General features: G+C 40.6%; 1 protein-coding gene across 15 annotated transcripts in view; it reads left to right on the forward strand.

The window, feature by feature from the left end:
- Nucleotides 1-23,799, forward strand: part of RNF38 (ring finger protein 38) — a 155,108-nt gene that overhangs the window by 81,439 nt on the left and 49,870 nt on the right. The window contains exons 1-2 of one of the 15 annotated variants that reach the window (XM_017892628.1): nucleotides 8,423-8,563; nucleotides 19,000-19,149. The exons of 2 other annotated variants lie outside the window; for them this stretch is intronic. The gene's annotated coding sequence lies outside the window, so the exon portion shown is untranslated. 12 more of the 15 variants (XM_017892635.1, XM_017892627.1, XM_017892634.1 and 9 more) reach the window with 12 other exon arrangements.

Here is a 23,799-nt window from a genome sequence, read left to right on the forward strand (position 1 = left end):
TGTCTGCGCTTCTGTTGCCTGCCCGCCTGTCCGCCTGCCCGCCTGCCCTCCTGCCTGCCTGCCTGCCTGCCTGCCTGCCTTCCTGCCTTCCTGCCTTCCTTCCTTCCTTCCTTCCCTCCTTCCCTCCTTCCCTCCTTACCTCCTTCCCTCCTTCTCTCCTTCTCTCCTTCTCTCCTTCTCTCCTTCTCTCTTCTCTCTCAACAGCCTCCGAAGCAGCTGGGCTTACCAGCATTCACCACCATACCCGGCTACTTTTTGTATTTTTAGTAGAGACAGGGTTTTGCCATGTTGGCCAGGCTGGCCTCGAACTACTGACCTCAAGTGATCCGCTTCCCTCCGCTTCCCAAAGTGCTGGGATTACAGGGGTGAACCACCACGCCCAGCCATGTGCATAACATCATTTATTTTCTTGAAGCACTTTTGTAAGTATAACCCATTTAAGTCCTCATTTCACTGACTTTTGGGATCACATTTTCCATTAATGCCCAATTCTTAATGATATGAGCCCTTGCTCTTCTTAACTTCAGTTGAATAGTTTGTCTGACTTTCCTCTCTAGGTATTTCTGGGACTTCCTAGGTAAGCTACTTGTCCTTCCAGCCAGTCCTTTGACCCATGGCCCATTGGTCACTGGCTTCCCTAAGGTGTTCTCACTGGTGTCACTTTGGCTTAAGTTTGGGCCTAGCTCCTAGGCTCTAGTATTTAATAAGACTATAGTTTGGGCCTGGTTCCTACGCTATTAATATTTAATAAAGGATTTAACAGAAGGGCATTAGAACAAAGAGAACTTAAAACTGCATATGAAATATGGCTTCACTCAAAATATACTGGTCCAAGTTCTGCCTCAGGGCTTCTCTCTTCTCTGAGGCTTGGCTTACTGCTGTCCATAGGACCAGCCTATCTTTCCTCAGGGAGTACCCTGAAAACTGCTGATTCCCCTCCAGGGTCAACTCCAAACTGTGATCAGTTAGCTTTGCTTTGAATAAAAATTGCCAGCCTTGGCAACGTGGCGAAACCCTGTCTCTACAAAAAAAAAAAAAACAAAAAAAAACCAAAAAAAAAAACAAGTATTAATCTGTTGTGGTAGCATATGCCTGTAGCCCCAGCTACTCAGAACTGAGGTGGGAGGATCACTTGAGCCCTAGGAGTTCAAAGCTGCAGTGAGCTGTGATCATGATACTGCACCCCAACCTGGGTGACAGGTTTCAAAAAATTGATGCTGCCTTTTAGGAGGCAGTGTAGCAATATATCTTGAAATTTTAAGAAAAATCACATACGGTTTGAACCAGCAATTTTACTTCTAGAAATGTACTTTTTTTTTTTTTTTTTTTTGAGATGGAGTCTGGCTCCATCGCCTAGGCTGGAGTGCAGTGGCCGGATCTCAGCTCACTGCAAGCTCTGTCTCCCAGGTTTACGCCATTCTCCTGCCTCAGCCTCCCAAGTAGCTGGGACTACAGGCACCCGCCACCTCGCCTGGCTAGTTTTTTGTATTTTTTTTTTTTTTTAGTAGGGACGGGGTTTCACTGGGTTAACCAGGATGGTCTCGATCTCCTGACCTCGTGATCTGCCCGACTCGGCCTCCCAAAGTGCTGGGATTACAGGCTTGAGCCACCGTGCCCAGCCTAGAAATGTACTTTTATGGATATATTTTCAAATGCGTGCCAAACTATATGTATGAATATTAATAATACCTTTGTAATAGCGAAGCACTGAGAACAACCTAAATGTAATACAGGATTAAAAAAAAAATAGAGATGGTTCCTCCCTTACAAAGAAAGAATTGGCTTTGTTGAAAAGAATAACCTAGATCTGTACGTGGCTTTTTTTTGTGCTCTGGGTCTCCATTGGATTTGGTAAAAACTGTAGTACCAGAATATGATTGCCCCTGAGATGAAGCTGCTGGAGCAACTACAGTCGAACCCAAGGTGCTGTCTGTTCTCCGGAACGGAATGAGCAAGAACATGGCTTCAAAGATGCTAGGTTACAGCAGGCCATATAATAGAGGCCTCCTGCCTCAGGGTCAGCTCCTGCCTGTTTCCCCTGTTCTAGAGGTTGAATGTGCTGTGATGTGCAGTGCATGCTTTATTTGTCCCCTTGGCTCTCTGCTTCTGATTGGTATGGGTCTCTCTTTTTCTGTTTCTGACTTGGCTGTCCTAGGCACTTAGGTTTCTTCATTTGAACTCCTTCTTGGCTGATGCCTTTTCACTGTCCACCTGCTTTAGCCCCTTCACACCTTCACTACCATGAGCTTTCCCTCTGTCATCCCAGCTACCATGGCTCATTCCAAGTCATCTCTCACCTGCACTGTGGGAACAGCCATCTGACTAACTCTTCACCCCAAAGCTGGGTAAGTGGCTATATAATATGGGAGGCTTTCAGTGGACTTGGATTTGGGTGAGCCTTTGCTGCCCTCTTCTGGTCTCTAGTTGCTATAGCCGGCAGCTGCTGCTGATTAACTTTTTCTGCTTTGATAGGCGTTAACATTTCTGGGTGAAACTGCTTATGCTGATTGTTTTGCAGTAGTAGATCAAGTTGTAGCATGTGTGTAGATACTGCATAGCCTAAATGCTGTTCAGCCAATATGCCTTTTCCCTCAGTTTATCTTTATCTTTATCTTTTTTTTTTTTTGTATTTTTGGCAGAGACGGGGTTTCATCATGTTGCCCAGGCTATTCTCGAACTCCTGAGCTCAGGTGATCTGCCCACCTCAGCCTCCCAAAGTGCTGGGATTACAGGCGTGAGCCACCACGCCCAGCCTAGTGCAGCTTTATGTTATTCAGTCCTTTTAGCTGGTTTTGGAGGAAGAAAGGAAACTTAGGGATGACAGCAAAGCTAGCTTCAGGGAAAATTTTGAAATTTATTTTATTTGCATCCCTTTTCCTCTCTTTTCACTGCCCACTTTCCATTGTTCCTGTGCTTCGTTTCTCCTTGGGAATTTACCTAGCGAGAAACATAGAATCAACCACTGCTGTGAAATATTTACATATCATTAATTGAACTATTTATTAAGCACTTGGCATGTGCTAACCCCTTGCCAGATTTGGTGAGACTTAGTCCTTGGCTTCAAGAAGTTTACTATTTATTGGGCAGAAGTGTCAAGTAAATACAAAGTTGGAAGGCAGAATAGTTAATGCTGTTTTAGAACACACAGGAGAGGCCACTAACTCGGCAATAGAGATAGAGGTTGGAGTGAGATTATAGTCAGGATACTTGGATGTGGATGTGATGGCAGAACGGTACTGACGGTGTTAACCAATGGGAAACTGTCTTCTCATTAGCAGAGGTCCAGAACTTCCAGCAGGTAAGCCATTCTTTACCCAGCACCTCCTTTGACATTTCCTTCCGTGTGAATGGTTCTTCAGCATTTGGACAAGTGGTTCTTTATCTGTAGCTATTGAATCTTCCCTTTCAATGCCTTAAAATAGGAGATGGTCCTCTTTCCTTTTTTGTGCATTTTCCGTCATCCATTCTGCCCCCCAACATTGGTGTCAGGGATATACAAACAAAGCAGAACTGAGACTTGAGGAGCTTACAGTTTAATAGGAGGAAACAGCTATTTGATAAATGCTGTAAGGTATTACGATACAAGTATGTAGAGGGATAAGGAGGATAGCCTGTAACCCACAGTCACCTTTTTTGTAAAAAGATCCTTCAGATAACCATTATTTAGATATTCCTTAATGTCTAGAAATGCAAAACTGGTCACAAAAATGAACTGTATATTTACCATTTGACAGACTATTAACTAGCATGTATTTAAATTTGTTTATGATTATTGTTTACGTAATGTGTTTTAAAACTTATTTGTAGCAGCAGTACCCTTCAAATTCACAAGATTGGGAAATGGTTTTCTAGAAGCAGATAGTGAATTTCAGAATGAGAGCTTTCATTCATATATATTATATATATATATATCTCTCTCTCTTCTAAGATTACAGTTGTTTTGCCTTAGTTAGAAACAAAGAAAAAACAGGATATCTAAGGAAATTTAACTCCAAGTCCAGTTAACCAACCAGCAAATTTTCCTAAACATTTAACGAAGGCATAACACCAGTCTTAAAGAAACATTTCTAGAGAATAGAAAGCAAGCCAGTACTCCCTGATTCATTTTCTGAAGCTAGCATAAGTCTTTGTAACAAAACTTGACAGGGACATTACAAAAATGGAAAATTACAGGTAATCTCACTCAAAACACAGAAGCAGAAATTCTAAACAAACCAAATCAACCATTTAGAGCAATACAGTAAGCCTAAAATGGGCTGATTAGGAATGTGAATTTGGTTGAACGCCCCAAGCCAATCAAATTCACATATTAACAGAAAAATCATATGATTAACTTGTAGATACAGAAGTTTTTCAGAAAATCAAACATCCATTTACGAATTTTTTTTTTCTTTCTTTCTTTCTTTTTTTTTTTTTGAAGAGACAGAGTCTCTCTCTCTTGCTTAGGCTGGAGTGCAAAGGCACGATTTCAGCTCACTGCAACCTCTGCCTCCTGGGTTCAAGCAATTCTCCTGCCTCAGCCTTCCGAGTAGCTAGTACAGGCACGTGCCACCATGCCTGGCTAATTTTTTGTAGTTTTAGTACAGATGGGGCTTCACCATGTTGGCCAGGCTGGCCTCCTGACATCAGGTGATCTGCCTACCTCGACCTCCTAGAGTGCTGGGATTGCACGTGTGAGCCACTGCACCCGGCTCATGTATAAATTTTTAACAAATTAGAAATAGAGAATTCCTTTAATTTTCTAAAGGGGGGTCTTAAAAAAAACAAAACAAAACAAAACAAAACTGCAAACACCGTACTTAAATATTAAATATCGACAGTTTTTCATTTGAGGTTTGGGATAAACTAAAGCTGTCTGGTTAGCACTGTGCTAGAGGTCCTTGCCAGTGCACTAAGACAAGAAAATGAGTACATGTTGGAAAGAAAGAAATACAACAGCCAGGATTTTCTGCCAAGTAGACAAGGATATAGACAAGGATATAAATAGAATTGTGCATATAGAAAACTCAAAAGAACTGAGATAAACTATTAGAATTTATCATTGAATTATACTGAAAACCTAGAATAAACCTAAGAACTAAAATGTGCAAGACCTTGACAGAAAACTATGAAGCATTATTGAAAGAATTAAAGACTCAAGTAAATAGCTTATAGATTGCTATCTTTACAATATTGAATCTTCCAATATTCCTTAACTCATTTCTAGATCTAATGCAGCCCCAAGAAAATCCCAGCAATTTCATCTTTTTCCTTGTCTTTTTTTCTTTCCTTCTTTTGAAATAATTTGATTCTAAATTCCTATGAAAATTCAAAAGGCCAGAGATAACGTAGACACTCTGAAGGACAACCTGCTATAACAGATGAAAGGAAGTCTTATAAAGCTGCAGTAATGACGATGGTGTGGATCAGCACAGGGATAAAGAGAACAGTGCAACAGACTACTGAACCCAGAAACAAACTGATGCATATGTGGCCAGTTTTTTAAACAAAAGAGCAGTTGGCAAGTCTTTTTCAGTATATGATGCTGTGTCAAGTAGGTGTCCGTATGGGGAAGGGAGCACTTGATTCCCACCACACCAACACCAACAATCAATTCCAGGTGATGTGTAGATCTAAATGGAAAAGAGAAAATAATAAAAATTATAAGGAAATAATATAGGCAAATGTCTTTATGACCCAAGTGTAGGGAAATATTTCTTAAACAGGATAATAGCAACTAGAAGCACAAACCTGAAACCATTAACTATAAAGATTTAAAGATGGGAGAAATTAATGGTGTGTTTGTGTGTTCTGTTAGAAATAATCCAGCAAAGAGAGAAACATGATGGTATAAAAGAGAATTTGCAGAGTCACATTCTTTACAAGGTGAAAAGTGGGTGAGATTTGGCATTGAAGAGTGGGCTGAATTTGTTCACTGGGTGATCGGTTCTAAAATTCTATGCAGTTTTTGAATAGTGGCTGCTGTTATTCCCATGTATTAGAATGGCAGAACACCAGAGTAAACAATCTCATTGAATAGCTACCAGAACCATCTGAAGGAACTTCAGCATTTTCCTGTTCAGTAAGCAGTGTTTTGATATAGTTTTATTTTAAAATTGAAGGGACTCAAATGACTTGGGTACCTCTGGAATAACAGTTGTCACTCACAATTTTCACTTTTGTCAAGAAAACCAGTTTTTTAAAGGGCAGCCTCAGAGTCAGAATTCTCAAAAAGGTCTTGCCAAAAGCACCTTTTCTTACAAATGCTGTACTGTCCCTTAGCCCTGTGTGGCTTTTAAAACTGATCCTGGACAATTCATTAATTGGACTAGCCACATTTCAAGTGCTCAGTAGCCACATGTCACTAGCTAGTGGCAGCCTTTTCAATGGTGCAGATGTAGAATATTTTTGTCATTGCAGAAAGTTTTCTTAGTTCTACAATGGGACTTTCCACCTTTGCGGACAGACACCAAATAAAATTTTAGCTGGCCTGTAGTTAAGTGACTGCTCTGGTATAACTTTAACCCCTGCCACATTAGGTTGTCAAAGGTGGCCCACCACCTTAAAAGCCTGCCTACTCTTTGGGTGTTTACTTGCATGGCTTATGATTTTCTGGTTAATAAATAAATTAGAGGCTATGCAGCATAGTTCACACCTATAATCCCAGCATTTTGGGAGGCCAGTATGGGAGGATTGCTTGAACTCAGGAGTTAGAGACCAGCCTGGGCAACATAGTGAGACCTGTCTCTACTGAAAATCAAAAATTTAGCCTGGATTGCCTGAGCCCAGGAGTTTGAGACCACAGTGAGATGTGATCCAGCCATTGCACTCCAGCCTGGTCGACAGAGCACCCTGTCTCAAAAAAAAAAAAAAAGAACAAATTGTGGTATACATTTAAAACTATCCAATCTAGGGTTGTGACAGCATTGTTGAAGATGGTAACCATTTGAGAGGTTTCAGAAAGCTTGATTTGCTGAAACTTATAGGTGAGGAATGTTGGAGGACTGTAATAGATTTTTGCTGCTGGGTTCAGCACTTGAGGAATCTGCCTCTTATAAGTAGACAGCTCCCGAATGTAATTTCCCTTTCCTTTCGTGATGTTCTTCTCCGCTTTCCCCTCTCTTCACATAGTCCTATCCAAGCTTGGAGGAAGCTACTTCAGGGTGGTCTGCGTTATGTAGGGAATTTTTTTTTTTTTTAGCTTAGATTCTAGTGGAAGATCTGTAATGCAAGGCGAATTCACAGTAGATGGCAATTTGTGAGGGATACAGAGGATAGAAATAGGATATATTGGATACACTTAAAGATATGGTTGGCACTTTACCTTGAAATGAAAAAAAAGAAAACAAAAAACAACAAAAAAACAAAAAACAAGTTTAGATGTGATCATCTCCAAACTGGCTGCTTCAGGAGAGAGCCAGCTGGTTAACTGGGTTACATAATTCGAGTATGGGTTTGGGGTGGATATGTTCATAGGGGCCTAATACCTCTTTCCAGCTTCTCTTTGTCCTGGAATTCCAAAATCTGTGATGTTATTGCTGGAACTTTGATTCAGCAGTTGCTAAACACCTACTCTTGTGTTTCTGGCACTAGGCTTGGGCCTTGGGTTTACACAGTTCCAAGAGTCTGGGTGCTCAGTCTGATAATGGGAGACAGGTGTACACAAATAATTACCATATAGTGTTTTCATAAACAGAATGTCCAAGGTTCAGAAGGTCCTGAAACAACATTTAGTCTGATTTCCCCCATTTTCTACTAGATACAGCTGAGGCCCAGAGAGGGAGAGACTGGTTTAAGTAATGCCAAAAGAACTAGAACCTCAGAACCCGAGTTTTCTGTTGACTGATCCTTAATAATTTTACTCTACCACCCTAAAATATGATCACCATCCTTGTGGGAAACATCTAATTTGTATCTGCTTTAAAAAGCCCACCCCTTCCATGTTGTCCTCTTGACTGCCCTCTTCTCCTTAACTCTGATACCACTTTACTATTTTTTCCTTGTATGGACTGTGCTTTTGTGGAAATTTTTATTTTCTCTCTTGTATCGTGATTATCAGGACAGGAGCCAAGCCGGCTTCAATCTTTGTCCTTATTTCCCCTCCCCAAGCGACGTCTGAACAACTGTCAGTCACACTTGAAGCCTCGGACAAGTTGGGTTCGAACCTGTTTGCTTGCTCCACTGAGAGACACCTTTGTGTACTGCAATAAAAATTCCTACTTTTCGGGCCACGTGAATGCATTTATGCTGTAAGAACTACGTGAGGTTAGTTACTGTTTGCGGAGTTTTGTAGGTAGGATGCACAGAACAGTAGCAACAATTTACGAAGAGAAGATTTATACGAATTGGAACAGGGCCCTGCCGTCCGCAGGGCGGCGGGGGGCGGGCTGGGGCGGGGCTGCGCAGTGGTGCTGCGCGCCCAGCTCTGTTGCCGGAACTAGTCCGAGTCGTGCGCCGGACCGCGCGCAGCCCCGCCCCGCCCCTTTCCCCCGTGGGGTGGAAACAAAGGGGGCTCGGCACGCGGTGCGGAGCCTAGGGGAAAGGGGAGGAGAGCTCCGGCGGTCTGGCGCGCTGGGCTCTCTAGGTTTGTGCTGGCGAGGGGACGGGGTGGGACGGACGATCCGTACCCAAGAAGTGGGAGGGCCGCGCGTCTCGCGGCCTAGCGGCGAGGGGCGTCGCCTGCGCGCGCAGCGGAGGCCAGTGCGCCGGCGCGCAGCGAGCGGGGTCTGTGATCGCCGAAGCGGGGTGCGGCGGGGCGGGGCCGGGCCCCTAGTGCGGTGTTGCGGGACGGGGCCGAGGCCTAGGCGTTTGGGGCGCGGGGGCGGAGAGGATGGAGCCTCCGAGGCGTTAGGCGACTCTGTCATCTCTGGGCGTGCAGCCGTCGTTTCTTGGCGCGGCCCGTGTGATGGTGCCGGGAAGAAGGAAACGCAGTGACAGTGCCTCAGTTGGAGCCGGGGTTCCGGGGGTGAGGAGGCCCGCGGACGGCGGATCTGGCGAGCTGGCCGCGGGCTGGGCGAGCAGTCACAATAGGAGGCGGCGGCCCAGCGAGGAGCCGCGGGAGCTGCCCTGCAGGGCGGAGCCTCCCCTCGCAGGTACTGGCCGCCGCAGCCGTTGGCTGCAGCGCGAGGGCGGGACGGGCCGCGGGCTGTTGGGAGCCTGAGGGGCCGCACCCGAGTCTTGGGCTAAGGTTTGGCCGGGCCGCCCGGCGCTCTTTGTTCCCACGGCGGCGAGGAGGCGCGGTCTTAGCTCCGAGAGCCGCCGGCCCACTGCCCGGCAGATGGTCTCGCTGTCTCGCTTCCTCGCTCCCTCGCTCCCTCCCTTTTTGTCGAGACGCAGGTGAAATGATGTCACCCAGGAGAACGCGGAACCCGGTCGAAAGGGTCCTCTCTGGCGTCCTTCTACTTCCGTGGGTTTCTGGACAGGCTGCGTTTTGTTCTCAGGGGATGAAAGTTCTTTCAGGGCTGAAGCGTGAGAGAGGTTGGTTTTTGAAACGGGAGTATTTCAGGTTATTGAGGTCCAAAAAAAATAAAGTTTTTGTTTATGTCTGTATGGCTTGTAAGGTACAGTATTTTCTTTGTGTTGCAAAATGATGTATGCTATTATTCAGTAAAAGTTGGGTGTGCTAATTTTTCTACCGAAAGTAGAAACACACATGTAATTATCGCCACCATTGTATGACTTGCCGTTTCTTTTTTCTTAAGAGGTGGACTTAATATATGAAAACTTAAATGTATTCAAAGCTCATAATACAGTTGTTACCTTAGAGTTGCAAGTCTGCTGTATCCTATTCAGCCTTGATTGCGAGTGCTGTTATACTTGAACAGTTACCATAAATTTCTTTCAATAGCAAGCAACCCTTGTATGTAGGCTTTCAAAAAAGTTCCCTTTTATAGGGACAGTTGGAATAAAAGTAAAATTGTTCCTAACTTCAGGGAACACCGTGTAATGGAAGAAATAGAACTTTTGTAGAGGTGACAATACGAAACCAAATGCATATAGATGTCATTAGGTGTGGGAAGCTGGGACACACTTGGAATAAAAAAATGAAATTTCTGACTGGAAGTTTACCTGGGAATTGTATCCCCTTTCTCTGGAGTTTAGACATGTACTGGTATATTTCACCTTTTGCAAACGTACTAATCATGCATTGTTCATTCAATTTTAAGTTGGTTTTTATAATATATCTGTGAGACTTATTTCTAAGAGATTTGAAGGCCTTAGATCCTATAGGAATAAGTTCTGCGACAGACTGGTCATGTGCACCTCAGGCTCTCATCTGTAAAATATAAAAAAAGTTGGACTTATATATAATCTGTGGGTTTTCTACCTCTGACTTAGTCTGTGATTTTAGAAGGTAGTTCGTATTTCCATACTTGTTGGGCTTTATATGCCCATCCTGTTTTTATAGTTAAACTGTCAGGTATTACCCTGGGTCAGTATTGAGAATTTTCTCTACTAAAATAACCTAATTTTTGATGAAGAGTAAACAAGGTGGCATAGTCAGACATAACTGAATCTGTTAGCTCATAATGTAGGGTGTAGATCTATTGTCTGCCAATAGCATTGGATGAGGCTTTTCGTTAATTCATGTTACATTCCTAGGCTGTTTCTGTTTGTGCTCACTTTCTTTTTTTGAGACTGTGAGTGGAAAGTGTGGGTGAGAAGTTCTTATAAAAGTTTCTGAAATGATTAGGTACTTGATCAATATGGAAAGATTATTGGTCAAGATTATGTCCTCTAGTTTATTCCACCTATTTCTCTGTACCACCTCTAGTTTGGTTTAGGCCACCACCATTTTGTAATTCATCTTGCTGGAAAGGTAGTTCTTAATTAGTCTTGATCGTTGCATTGCGTCCGGATGTACTTACTTGTTTCGTGTTTGTTTTCCTGCTAAGAAAACATGTCAGACAGTTTTCACTTCCATTTTGCTCTATTTAACTAAGCGTTTTCTCTAGAAAGAACGAACAGATTGTAAACATGGATTTTGAACAGTATAGTTCTTGTCTAGTTCATCAGCAAACGTTACCTAACACGACGTTATCTACAGGAGATAAAGCATTAATACTTGAACTCTATATAGTAAATTAATGAGAGAAATTTAGAATAAACAGATGAAGAAGAGGGGTCATGTACACAGTCTCTTTTCCCAATTCTACCATCTTTTCATTTTAAAAAAATTTTTTTTTTAATTTTAGTTTTTCCAGAAACAGGTTTTGCTGTGTTGTCCATTGTGGGTGGACTCGCACTTCTGGGCCCAGGTGATCCTCCTTTCTTGGCCTCCTGAGTAACTAGGACTACAGGTGTTTGCCATGGAGCCTGCCTGCCTTAGATCTTTCCCTTTTTTAAGGATCTGAACTTTTTACCTCTTAACCTATTATCCTCTTGGAGTTGCTGTTATTAATTGTCCCTTACTAGACTGAGTCACTTTAAGGGTAAGGACTGTTTCATTTTCCCATTTTGTAGTCACAGCATCCAGCATATGGCAGGCAAGCAATACGTATTTGAATTATGATTGTTATTTAATGAAATCGTAACTCGGTCATATCTCTTTTTTCCAACTGTTGTAAAACCCACAGTTATTGTGTAAGTAATTATATGTGTGTGCGTGTGCATGTGTTTGGAGAGAGGGAGAGGGAAGAGTGTGTGTATAAAATTTTTTATTGGTTTGGACTTTTGTTGTCTAGATATTTTTCACTTCTGTGTAATTCTTTGTGGTAACCAACTTAAGTAAAACAATTTTAGACTTACTTTTTTGAGGGGAGAAAAATCTTTGTGTAGGCAAATCTAGATTTTGGAAGGGAAGGAAATGAAAGTTTATTTAAAATATCTCACTCTTATTTTTCCTACCCTTTATTTCTGCATTCTGTGTGTAATGGAAAGAGGATTTCTTTAGTTGTATGTTTTCTTTTCCCTTTTCCTTCTTTTTTATCACCTTATGGGATTGTGGACTAGGAAAAGGAATTAGGGGAGCCTTAGCCTGTTTTCACAGACCCTATTTTTGCTGTGCTCTCAGAAAGAGATGGATCCAGTTTGTTTGCCTAAACTCAAGAATGGGAACAATAATTTTTAGAAATGATTGTAGCAGTGCTGGGCAGTAATGAACATCCTCACCCACATAGTACCAGTCCTTAGTTTTCTCCTAATACTACCTATTAGCTTTTGAAAATTATTTTTTAGGTCAGGCATGGTGGCTCACGCCTGTAATCCCAGCACTTTGGGAGGCTGAAGTTAGTGGATCACCTGAGGTCAGGAGTTCGAAACCAGCCTGGATAACATGATGAAATCCTGTCTTTACTAAAAATACAAAAAATTAGTTGGGTGTGGTGGCCAGCACCTGTAATCCGCTACTCTGGAGGCCGAAGCAGGAGAATTGATTGAACCTGGGAGGCGGAGGTTGCAGTGAGTCAGAATCATGCGAGTCAGGATTGTGCCACTTCACTCCACCCTGGGCAACAAGAGCGAAGCTCCGTCTCCCCAAAAAAAAAAAAAAATATATGTGTGTATATATATATTTTTCTTTTTCATATATGTGTGTATATATGTGTGTGTGTGTATATATATACACACACATATATACACACATATATGAAAAGCAAATTGTGACTATTGCGTAGTGATAGAATGATTTTTTTATTCCTTTCATTCTTTTTCATATGTCATTTGTGTATGAGAATTGTTGAAGCTTAGAGATGAATGACTTAGAAATTTTGTCTTGGATCTCAAAGGGTAATGACATCTCAGAGGGTCAGTTCTATCCAGTGTTTGGACCTGTTTTCCAGAACCAGGCCCTTGATTTTTTTTTTTTTTAAAGGCGCTTTATTGAGTTATGTTTTACATACCATAAAATTCACTCCATTCAATTAGATTATTTTTGTTACGTTTTGAACATTTCTGTCATCCCCCAAAGATCCCTGTGCCCATCCAGGCCTGCCTTTTGCATAACTCCAAGGGTGCACAGCCCCATTCCTACTTCCAGGGTCCTCTCCTGGACTAGCTTTGAAGAATGCCACCTGGGCCTTTGAGTACCCCTGCTCCACACTATCAAAATCCTTTCAGAGAACTCTGCTCCCAGAAAACAGAAGCCAAGGAAATAGTTTTGTTTTAGGCCCAGTGATAGAACTCTTCTCAAAGGAAAGGTGACTTTTCGGTCTAGTTTATTCTCAGAACAGGGAAACAGAAAATCCCAGCAAGGGGCACAGCATGCATCAGTAGCTCAATGATTTATTCTGCCTCAGCAGGATGGGGTGGACTTACTGGGCAACCACTGTCTTCATTTAATGGTGATCTGCAGGTAAGTGCATCAGATCTCTTCCTTGATCAAAGCTTTTAGCTTGTCTCATTGCCAACCACATTTTTTTTTTTTTTTTTTTTTTTTGAGACGGAGTCTCGCTCTGTCGCCCAGGCTGGAGTGCAGTGGCCGGATCTCAGCTCACTGCAAGCTCCGCCTCCCGGGTTCACGCCATTCTCCTGCCTCAGCCTCCCGAGTAGCTGGGACTACAGGTGCCCGCCAGGTCGCCCGGCTAGTTTTTTGTATTTTAGTAGAGACGGGGTTTCACCATGTTAGCCAGGATGGTCTTGATCTCCTGACCTCGTGATCCGCCCGTCTCGGCCTCCCAAAGTGCTGGGATTACAGGCTTGAGCCACCGCGCCCGGCCGCCAACCAGATTTCTAAGAAACTTGTTACACAAATGAGAAAGGCAGGCTGTATATCATTTGCTTACAGTTTGAAAGATTATTCTTTTAATAAATAGTTGAATGCCTGCTATGTGCCATGTACTCTTCCAGGTGTTAGTGACATTGTGCTGAACAGGACATGGAGCTTATACATGTTCTCCTGAGGGTATGCTCAAGTCACCTCATTGATTTGGCTACTCTTTAATCTTTATAGGGAGTTCTCTGTTTCTCTTCCTAATATCCCAAGATAATTTTTTCCTTGAATTTATGAAGTCCTGTTTATATTTAACCGTACCTTACGATCATAGCATTTAAATAATTTTCCCCTCCCCCAAGTAGTAGTGTTTCTGGTTGCTACTTTTTAATGGCTGCATAGTTGAAGTAAGTGTACCGTAATTTTACTTAGCAAATATTTGTTAAACATTTAGGTTGCTTCTAGTTACCTTTTAAATTGTCACTACTATTGTGGTGTGGTGACCATATTGATGCATGTGGCTTTTCTCATATTTTGGAATATAACCTGATAATTTATCAGTTTAAGTATTAGAGATTCAAACATGTTTTTTTAAACTATTAATCTACCTGATTACTTCCAAGAGATTAACAGTTGCCATCATGGAAGTGGTGAGAATATTTGGAGTTCTGGATTTGACTTCATTTTACAGATACCCAGACTTGTAGCTAGAGATGACACTAAGCACCTGACTTCTCATCTAATGTTTTGTTTTCATCGTTTATATTAGATGTGATTTTAGTGCTTTTGACCGACCAGATGGTATGCTGAAGAATGCTGTGTGGGCCTTTGTGAGCACCTTATTTTGTATAAGTACCTTATGTCATACTGGCTTAGAAGTCATGTATCTGTATCCTCTCTCTCACTTTTATTGGAGAAAAAAAAAAAGGAAATGAACGAAGAAGGATGCTGTTGTCAGAAGCAATTTTAAATGTTTTGGGACAGTGTCTTGTCCTAAGTGCTAATGTTAGTGCGGTAATTACTAATAATTCCTACAGTCTCCAAGAAAAGTAAAGTTGTTGGTTATGTTACCAAAACACAGAATGGCCAGATTAAACAAAGGATGTCCTAAAATAGTAGTGTTGATGCTTAGAAGGTTAAACTGTTTTCTATAAACTTTAGTCTTGTGAAATAGGGTTTTCTCAGTTATGCTTAATGAGTTAGTCATATGATTATACGGAAATAGACATTAAACATGATAAGTTTTGGGAGTTGCAGACTTAATCTGGTCTCAGGATGTTTCCTTGGCAGGACTTTTTAAATACAGGTTGCAATCTGAGAGAAAGCCGAAGTTAACAAATGTGTAATGCCAGCCTAAAGAAAAAATTATGTCAGTTTTCAGGAAACAAGTTTATTTTAAGTACTAAAATGGTTTTAAATAGGCCTGGTGGAATAGTTGATATTTACTAATCAAACTAGATTATAAAGAATGTTACTTTAAAGTAGAAGGTGATTTAGTGGGTTGAGTATGAACCTTAGAATTTGATAGACTTGAGTTTAGATTATGGTTTTGATATTTCTGAGGTGTGTGACTTTAAGCAAGTCTGTTAAACCTGATGTTCAGTGTATAAAGATGGAAGAGCCCAGTTCAGTTTCTGGCATGAAGCCAGCTGTTACCAGATTGAGGCTTTAAAACCTGTTATACTGCTTAAATAAAAATGTGTTAATTTTTATATCCTCTGTAATCAAATCAGTGTAGCCAAAATTCTGGAGAACAACTTTTTTTCACTGTGGTACAATAATTTTTATTCAAGTTATATACATATACGTTTTGTTTTCTGTTTTGTGTAACAAATTACCACACATTTATTTGTTTAAAACACAAACATTTCCTCACAATTTCCATGAATCAGGAATCCTGGTATGGGTTAGCTGCTGGGCTCCCTGTCCAGGGCCTTACCTTGCAGGAGCTGTGATTTCCTTCTTTTCTTTTCTTTTTTCTTTCTTTTCTTTCGACAGTCTTGCTCTGTCACCAGGCTGGAGTGCAGTGGCACGATCTTGGCTTACTGCAGCCTCCACCTCCTGGATTCAAGGAGTTCTTCTGCCTCAGCCTCCCAAGTAGCTGGGATTACCGGTGTGTGCCACCACGCCCAGCTAATTTTTGTATTTTGAGTAGAGACGAGGTTTCATCATGTTGGCCAGAATGGTCTCTATCTCTTGACCTCATGATCTGCCTGCCTCGGCCTCCCAAAGTGCTGGGATTACAGGCGTGAGCCACTGTACCCGGCCCAGAGCTGTGATTTCATCCGTGTCTCCTTCCAAGTTCACTGGTAGAGTGTGGTTCTTGTGATTAGAGGACTGAGGTCCCCCATTTTCTTGCTGGCAGTCAACTGGTGACTGCTTTCAGCTCCTAGAACCTGCCCTCAAGCCCCTGCCACATGGTACCCTTCGCATGCCTTCTTACAGCAGCTTAGTCTGAAGAATTGACAAGAGAATCTCTTGGGAAGGACTCAGTTCTGCTTTCTCTGATTAAGTCAGGCCCAGGCTCACCCAGGATAATGTCTCTCTTTAACTTGAATTTACCTGACTTGGAATCTTCATTACATCTGAACACCTCTCCACGTTTGTCATATGATTTTACCTAATCATGGGAATGAAATACATCACATTCACAGCCCTGCCTGTGCACATGGGGAAGGGGGTTGTATAGATGTACACCAGAGGTAATCTTGGGCGGCCTGTGTATGGGACTGCCTGTCCCATACATACACGCGCACACACACACACAAAATGTGTGTGTGTGTGATTTTATTTTACCTAGTAGTAAAATAAAATTGTACCTCGTTTTAATCAAGGCCATCTATGGTTTTGTCCCAGACTTACTTTGAATATAGCTTTTCTCCATTGTATTTGAATATAGTTTTTTCCCAGTATATTTGAATATAGCTTTTCTCCATTATATTGGTCCATCCTTTTTAAGACAAATGGAGCTTCTGATCAAAGGAAACTATTGTGAGTAGGTGGGGATGTGCCTGAAAATTATGGCCACAGGGACCAGATTGGCCAGTTTTTCATTTGTCTCTGACTAAGATCTTAAGATTTCAAAGGAACAAGGACTGAAGGAGAAGAAACATGACCTTGATTTGGCTTTTCCCAGCCAGCTACTTGTACTAGCAATTTTGTAAGACTGCTTTGGGCATGATAGTTGAGGGCAGGATGGCCTTAGGATAACATCCTACAAAGGATGCATAATGAGCAAATGAAAAGCTCAAGAGGATGCATAAAGAAACCAACCATTTTGAGAGAGTGGCAGAAGCCCTCCTTAGATTGAGTTAGGAATGTGAAATACTCCTTTTTCTATGAAATCTTAACTCTTACCTTCACATTAACTCAGAACTCTTACTCATAATTTTCCCCTGTTTTATGGCTTTTAAATATATTATGGTTGGCTGCTTGCATCTGGGTTTCAAAAATTGTTAGAATAAGCTTCTTCAGGGTAGGGCCCATGTTTTATCTTTATATCTTATTAGATTAACAAATATTTACTTATTTTTAGAAACTGTCTCACCGTGTTGACCAGGCTGGAGTATAGTATTGCAGTCATAGCTCACTGTAATCTCAAACTACTGGGCTCAAGTGAACCTCCTGCCTTAGCCTCCTGAGTAGCTAAGACTACAGGAGTGTGCCACCATGCCACGCTAACTTAACTTTTTAAAATTTTTATTTATTTATTTTGGTAGAGATGGGATTCTCTCTACGTTGCCCAGGCTAGTTTTGAGCTCTTGTACTCAAGCTCTTCTCCCACTGGGGCCTCCCAAAGGGTTGAGATTACAAGTATGAGCCACTGCATTTGGCCTGTCTCTATACTCTTCCTAATGTAATTCTTGGCTTGTAGGAATCAATCAGTAAATACGCCTTGATTCAGCAATGCATACTTCTGCATAATGGTAAAGGATAGCACATTCATGTTTGCAGTATAGAGATCAGAACATTCTGTACAGAAAACTAATGAATTCTAAAGTTCCTGTTTTCAAGTGCTTTGTTTTTTACTTCTAGGTGAGTCTTTGGAAGTATTTTTACTCTTACCAGTGGGCACAGTTACGTGTTTACCAGGTCCATAGCAAACCAGAAACAAAATACTATAAAAAAGCTAAGGAAGGTAGGGATATTAATATACTAACAGCAGGGATATTAATTAATATAATTAGCATTTCATTTTATGATCGGTTTCTGGCTGCTTCCTTACTGTCTAGCCATGCTGAATGTTTTGCAGTTCCCTGGCTACACTGCTGTCTCTTGGCAGCTGCTACTTCATAGCACCTAGTGCCTACCATTACCATAATACTTAAATCATGCAGTGATTTACTTCTGTTTCTTTTTTATAGCATATACTTTTTGAAAGTAGGAAACGATGCCATTGTTTTTGGTTTAGTGCCTGTCATCAAATAGACGCTTAAATGTAGGGTTGAGTGAACGAATGAGGCAATGAAACTCTAAAAAGAAGACCGTGTTAAAGTATATAACTTTTAGTGTAGGGACAAGAGGGACCACTAGCCTTAACCCCCCAAGAAGAATTCACTGTCAGAGCACAGTGAAACACATTATGTTCATGAGTTTTTTAATGTTACAGAGTAAGTATATTTACATATGAATTTAAGGGGATTAACCCATGATCAAGTCAAACATTTATTTTTGTTTTTTAATTTTTGTAGATACTGGGGCGATCCTCCCACCTTGGCATACCAAAGTGCTGGGATTACAGGTGTGACCACCGCATTGGCCAAATCAAGCATTTGAAACGTGGCAATCATTTACTTTTGTGCTTATGATTGTGTCCTTTATTCCTTAGGAAGGTCATTAAGTTTGTGTTAAATAGAGCTGAGATTTCCGCGGTGAAACATATGATTGCTATAGAAAATTTGCCACAAATATTGTTAAATCTATCATCTTCCTTTACATGATTATTTTGGAAGGTTAACTAAAAAACAGAATGAGAAAAAGTATTAATCTTGGTCCAGGCAAACACTTAACCTTTCTGTACTTAAGATACGTAATTTTACCTTGGGTTTTCTTAGCATGAAGTCTGTCCTTTAGGATTTCAGAATTAACACCAACAGAAAAAGTTACCAATAGGTATTTGGGAAACAGGAAGGACGTGGTGTTCTTGGGCCGTGCTGTTTTGCCTCCAACGGTTTTCGCAAGAGAGATCCATTGCCAGAGGCAACCTTTGCCATCTTTGTGTTTTGATGTTTAAAATTAATTTTTAATTTCTTTCCTGTCTTCGCTAGCAGAATCATCAAATACCTAGAAAATCCAGACTATCCTTCATAGGCATGATTCTCCACATTGGTGCAGCTAGCCATGAACTATCCTTTTCTTCCTCTTTTTCCCAGATATCTCCCGGGGCCAATTCAGCATCTCTACCTGGCCATCCTAACAAGGTGATTTGTGAAAGGGTGAGACTTCAGAGCCTGTTCCCTCTCCTCCCAAGTGATCAGAACACTACCGTTCAAGAGGATGCTCACTTCAAAGCTTTCTTCCAGGTTCTTATATATTTACCCTTTCCCTACATAGGGCTGAAAGTCACATTCTACGTACGGTGTTTCTAGGAAGGCTTGAAACAAAATGCGCAATATCGTCTCCTTGTTTTCTGTTGTATGTGGAAATAAGTATTCTTCTTAAAGGACTTTAATATTTTTTCAGCCAGCCTTTCTGACGAATGTTTGTCTTCTTGAGCTACTCAGCTACTGTTAATTATTTGACTACTTAATATTCTTATGTTTTGATCTTTTGGTCTTAAATCACTTGTCCTAATAGGTCAAGTTCTGTAGGAAAGTAGAAGATAGTATAAAATACATGAAGTTGTGTAGGAAAGGAAAAATGAAAGCATGTAAGATGTTCACTAGTTACTTGCTTGGCACCCAGAGTTTGATAGTAACATATATTTCTGAGAGAAAACATGGTTACTTGTCTTCTTTTACGTGTGGGTAAACTTGTGAGTTAAAAAAATTAAAAAAAAAATTTTTTTTTAATATAAAATGAAAACTCGAAAGTAAGGTGTGTAAATGGATTGAAACTCATTAGGTTATTAACAAGATTACTGGAATCTGCCCATAGAAATCATTGGCTACCAAACTTTCAATCCATATTCCTAGAGAAGCCTGTTCTAGTAATGGAAGTCAGTATCGCTATTACCACAAAAGTCAGATTACACAATTGCCTCTGAGTGGTAGGATTGCGGGCCAGTGTATATAAACCTGAGGTAGTGAAATAATTGATCATCAAGGCTGGGACTTTTGGATAAGAGCCAGCTCGTTTTCTGTTGTTATGAAAGTGAAATGCTTGTGACATATAAAGTTGGAGATAAAAAATTTGGAAGGATAGGTGATCTAGGGCTCTTCAGTCTGGTATTGCTTCTTGGAATTTGTGCCAGGTTCTCTGCTTTGCGTGTATTAACTCTGTTTTTAGCCCTCAGAATACACTAGTCATTGATGGTTTTGAAGATGTGGAAACAGGCTAAGAAAAGCTCAGTGAGGTGCCTAATCACATACGTAGTTATTTGGCAGAGGAGGGGCTCAAATCTAACTTTAGCTGTATCTTGTCTACTATGTATTTGTGGAAGAAATTGACTTAATACCCTTACTACTGCCGCCAATAAAAAGGGTTTTTTGTTTTGTTTTGTTTTGTTTTTTTGGATACTTTTCTCCATACTCCCTTTGTGTCTTCAAACAATAACTCAATATAAACTTTAATTTCAGAGAAATCTACTGCCAAATGTAGATTTAAACTCATGTTGTGAAAACAAAACAATAAAGTTAGAGCCAATTGCATTTGAGTGTTGAAGAAAGATGAAATGTATTGTTGTTAAATTTTAATTTAAATACGTCTTAATTAAGCCTTATTTTTCCTTGAACCTTTAGAAAAAAGCCCTCGATGAACTTTGGGGTGGGGGTTGTGGGGGAACTAGGACTTTTTTTTTTTGGCCCAGAAACTGCCGTACCACTGTTCAACATTGAAGCAAATTAGATCTTTTCTTCATGACACCTTTGAGATTACTGATACCTTCATCTAGTTGATACCTTTTCAAATTAGGGTGTAATTTGTTAGTCCAGTTATGCTTCTTATCCTTAAAAAACTTAGCTAACCACATGCAAGGAAAAACCTAACCAGCCATCTAATGTCACAAAATTATTGCCCTTAATGTGTTATGCTTTATTCTTTCTTGGCTTCTCTCAAGTACCTTCTCTCCCATTCTTTTTCTTTTCCTTTCTTTTTAGAATAATTCTGTTTTAAAACAGATTTAACCTGTGTTTTTCATTTTTTTTTCTTAAGGCATCATCTCTGCTTCCTTTAAACTCCTGTTTTCTTCAGAACATCAACCTTCTTCTAGAGTAAAGAAGTGATTGATCCCTGCCCCCCATCGCGATGAGCGAGTTGGGTGTGTGGCTAGGTAAAGTGGCCATATGGTGAGAAAAATGGGTTGCCTACTCTTCTGGATTCGTTACTGCTTGTTTTTCAACCTCCAGTTTTTGAAAAAATAAGTTACCCTGTTTTTGAGCCTTTTTTGTCAGTCGTTTCATTATTTTATCCAGTTCTGTCATTGTCCTTTTTGTTCTATTACAAATTTTTAATTTTTACTTCTTATAATTTGCTTGTTTTCTATTCCTCCTAGTCAGACCTTCTTTGTAATTGCAAAAATTCTTGGGTTTTCTTTTCATTTTACATGCTATTTTGTGAGAATAATAAGTAAATAAATATTTGTGCACAATATTTCATATATGACTTTAGAAAATATAAAGCAGACAGCCTATATAATAGTAAGACCATCTAGTGTAAGAAACAGTTCATTACCAATACTTTTTGAAGCCCCCATTATTGACCCTCCGTAGCTTTAACATTCCCTATACTTGTTGCCTCAAGTACATCTCTCTTCAGTATCCTTTTGCCTTTTCTATATGGTTTTACCATATAAAATATCCCTTGACATTATTACGTTTAGTTTGCTTGTTTTCTGAACTCTAGTCATAAATGATGTCACACTTTGTATTACTTTTAAAAAAGTTCGTTCCCTACTAGTGCATCTGGCGTATACTTGATTTATTTTATGTTTTTAGTTTTCTATTATATGAATTATACTGCAGCTTTATTCCTTTCTTTTGCTTGACTTTGGGTAGTTCCTGTTTTTTGTCTTTGTTTGTTGTTTGTTTTTACTATTTATTTTTCAAGCAGTGCTTTCCAGGATTATTTTGGTATCGTGCCTTCCTGGCTTCCACATTTGGTCGGTATTTTTTAATGTTTTCTGTGAAAAGTGATGCTTTGTGTACTCATTGCCACAGAAAGAGGTTGTAAGTGTAGGCTCGTTGCATTCTCATATAAAAACCCTTTTTTTTTTTTTTTTTTTTTTTTTTTTTTTTTTTTTTTTTTTTTGGACGGAGTCTCGCTGTGTCGCCCAGGCTGAGTGCCAGTGGCTTGGATCTGCTCACTGCAAGCGTCCACTTCCCGGTTTTACGCCCATTCTCCTCCTCAGCCTCCCGAGTAAGCTGACTAACAGGCGCCCGCCCACCACGCCCAGCTAGTTTTTTGTAATTTTTTGAGTAGAGACGGGTTTCACTTTGTTAGCAGGATGGTCTCGATTCTCCTGAACCTCATGATTCTTGGCCCGTCTCGCCTCCCAAAGTGCTGGGATTACAGGCTTGAGCCACCGTGCCCGGCATAAAAACCCATATTTAAAATTAGAATCTTAAAGTGCTTCATACAATATTTTAAACATTTTAAAATTAATGTATACTTAACACAAAATTTACCTTTTTAGCATATAGGTTTGTGAGTTTTGACAAATGCATACAGATGTGGAGTCACCACCACAATGAATAATAAAATAGTTTCATCACCCCCCAAAATTCCCTCATGTCTCTTTGCTGTCAGCCCCTATCTTAAAGTTTTAAAATTAGCCATGTCTTTACTATCAATGGATTCAATGGTTGTGATTGAAGATAGTAAGTTTTCAAAAGGTGATTAAGTACATGGTGAGATAATTTTATATCTGGCACAACCATTAACTTCAGGGGTGTTTATGGTATCTTAATGACTCCTGTTTTGTGGTGTCTTAATGACTGCTTTTATTTTGTAAATTTGTTAACAGAAAGGGGTCCCGATCCAGACCCCAAGAGAGGGTTCTTAGATCTCGTGCTAGAAAGAATTTGAGGTGAATCCATAGAATAAAGTGAAAGCAAGTTTACTAAGAAAGTAAAGGAATAAAGAATAGCTACCCGCTAGGCAGAGCAGCATTGAGGCCTGCTGGTTTCCCATTTTTACGGTTATTTCTTGATTATGTGTTAAACATGGGGTGGATTATTCATGCCTCATTTTTAGACCACATAGGGGTTCCCACGCCATGGCTCACACCTGTAATCCTAGCAATTTGGGAGGCCGAGGTGGGTGGATCACTTGAGGTCAGGAGTTCGAGAACAGCCTGGCCAACATGGTGAAACCCCGTCTCTACTAAAAATACAAAATTAACCAGGCATGGTGGTTCGCACCTGTGGTCCCAGTTACTCAAGAGGCTGAGGCACAAGAATTGCTTGAATCCGGGAGGCAGAGGTTGCAGTGAGCTGAGATTGTGCCTCTGCACTCCAGCCTGTGCAATAGAGCAAGACTACCTCTCAGAAAATAAAAATAGACCATAGTGGGTAACTTCCTGACATTGTCATGACATTTGTAAACTGTCATGGTGCTGCTGGGAGTGTAGCAGTGAGGATGACCAGAGGTCACTCTCATCGCCATCTTGGTTTTGGTGGGTTTTAGCCGGCTTCTTTACTGCAGCCTGTTAATGTCAGCAAAGTCTTGTATCTTGTGCTGACCTGCTATCTCATCCTGTGACTCAGAATGCCTAACTTTCTGGGAATGCAGCCCAGCAGGTCTCAATCTTATTTTACCACACCCCTGTTCAATATGGAGGCACTCTGGTTCAAACACCTCAACAAATTTGCTGAAGTTAAATTAGGTGAATTAAAATTTGAAAAGCTGTACACATAGAGAAATGTGCCAGGTTTCTGAAAGAGAAAACAAATTATTATGAAAATATTTATCTTCTAGCAAATTTGTAGACTTAATGAAATTTCCACCCAAAATATCAGCAGAATTTTGTTTCTAGAACTGTCAGAATTATTATTATTATTATTATTATTATTATT

This window comes from Rhinopithecus bieti, unplaced genomic scaffold (genome assembly GCF_001698545.2).
Source record: "Rhinopithecus bieti isolate Rb0 unplaced genomic scaffold, ASM169854v2 scaffold_22453, whole genome shotgun sequence".
NCBI lineage: Eukaryota > Metazoa > Chordata > Mammalia > Primates > Cercopithecidae > Rhinopithecus > Rhinopithecus bieti.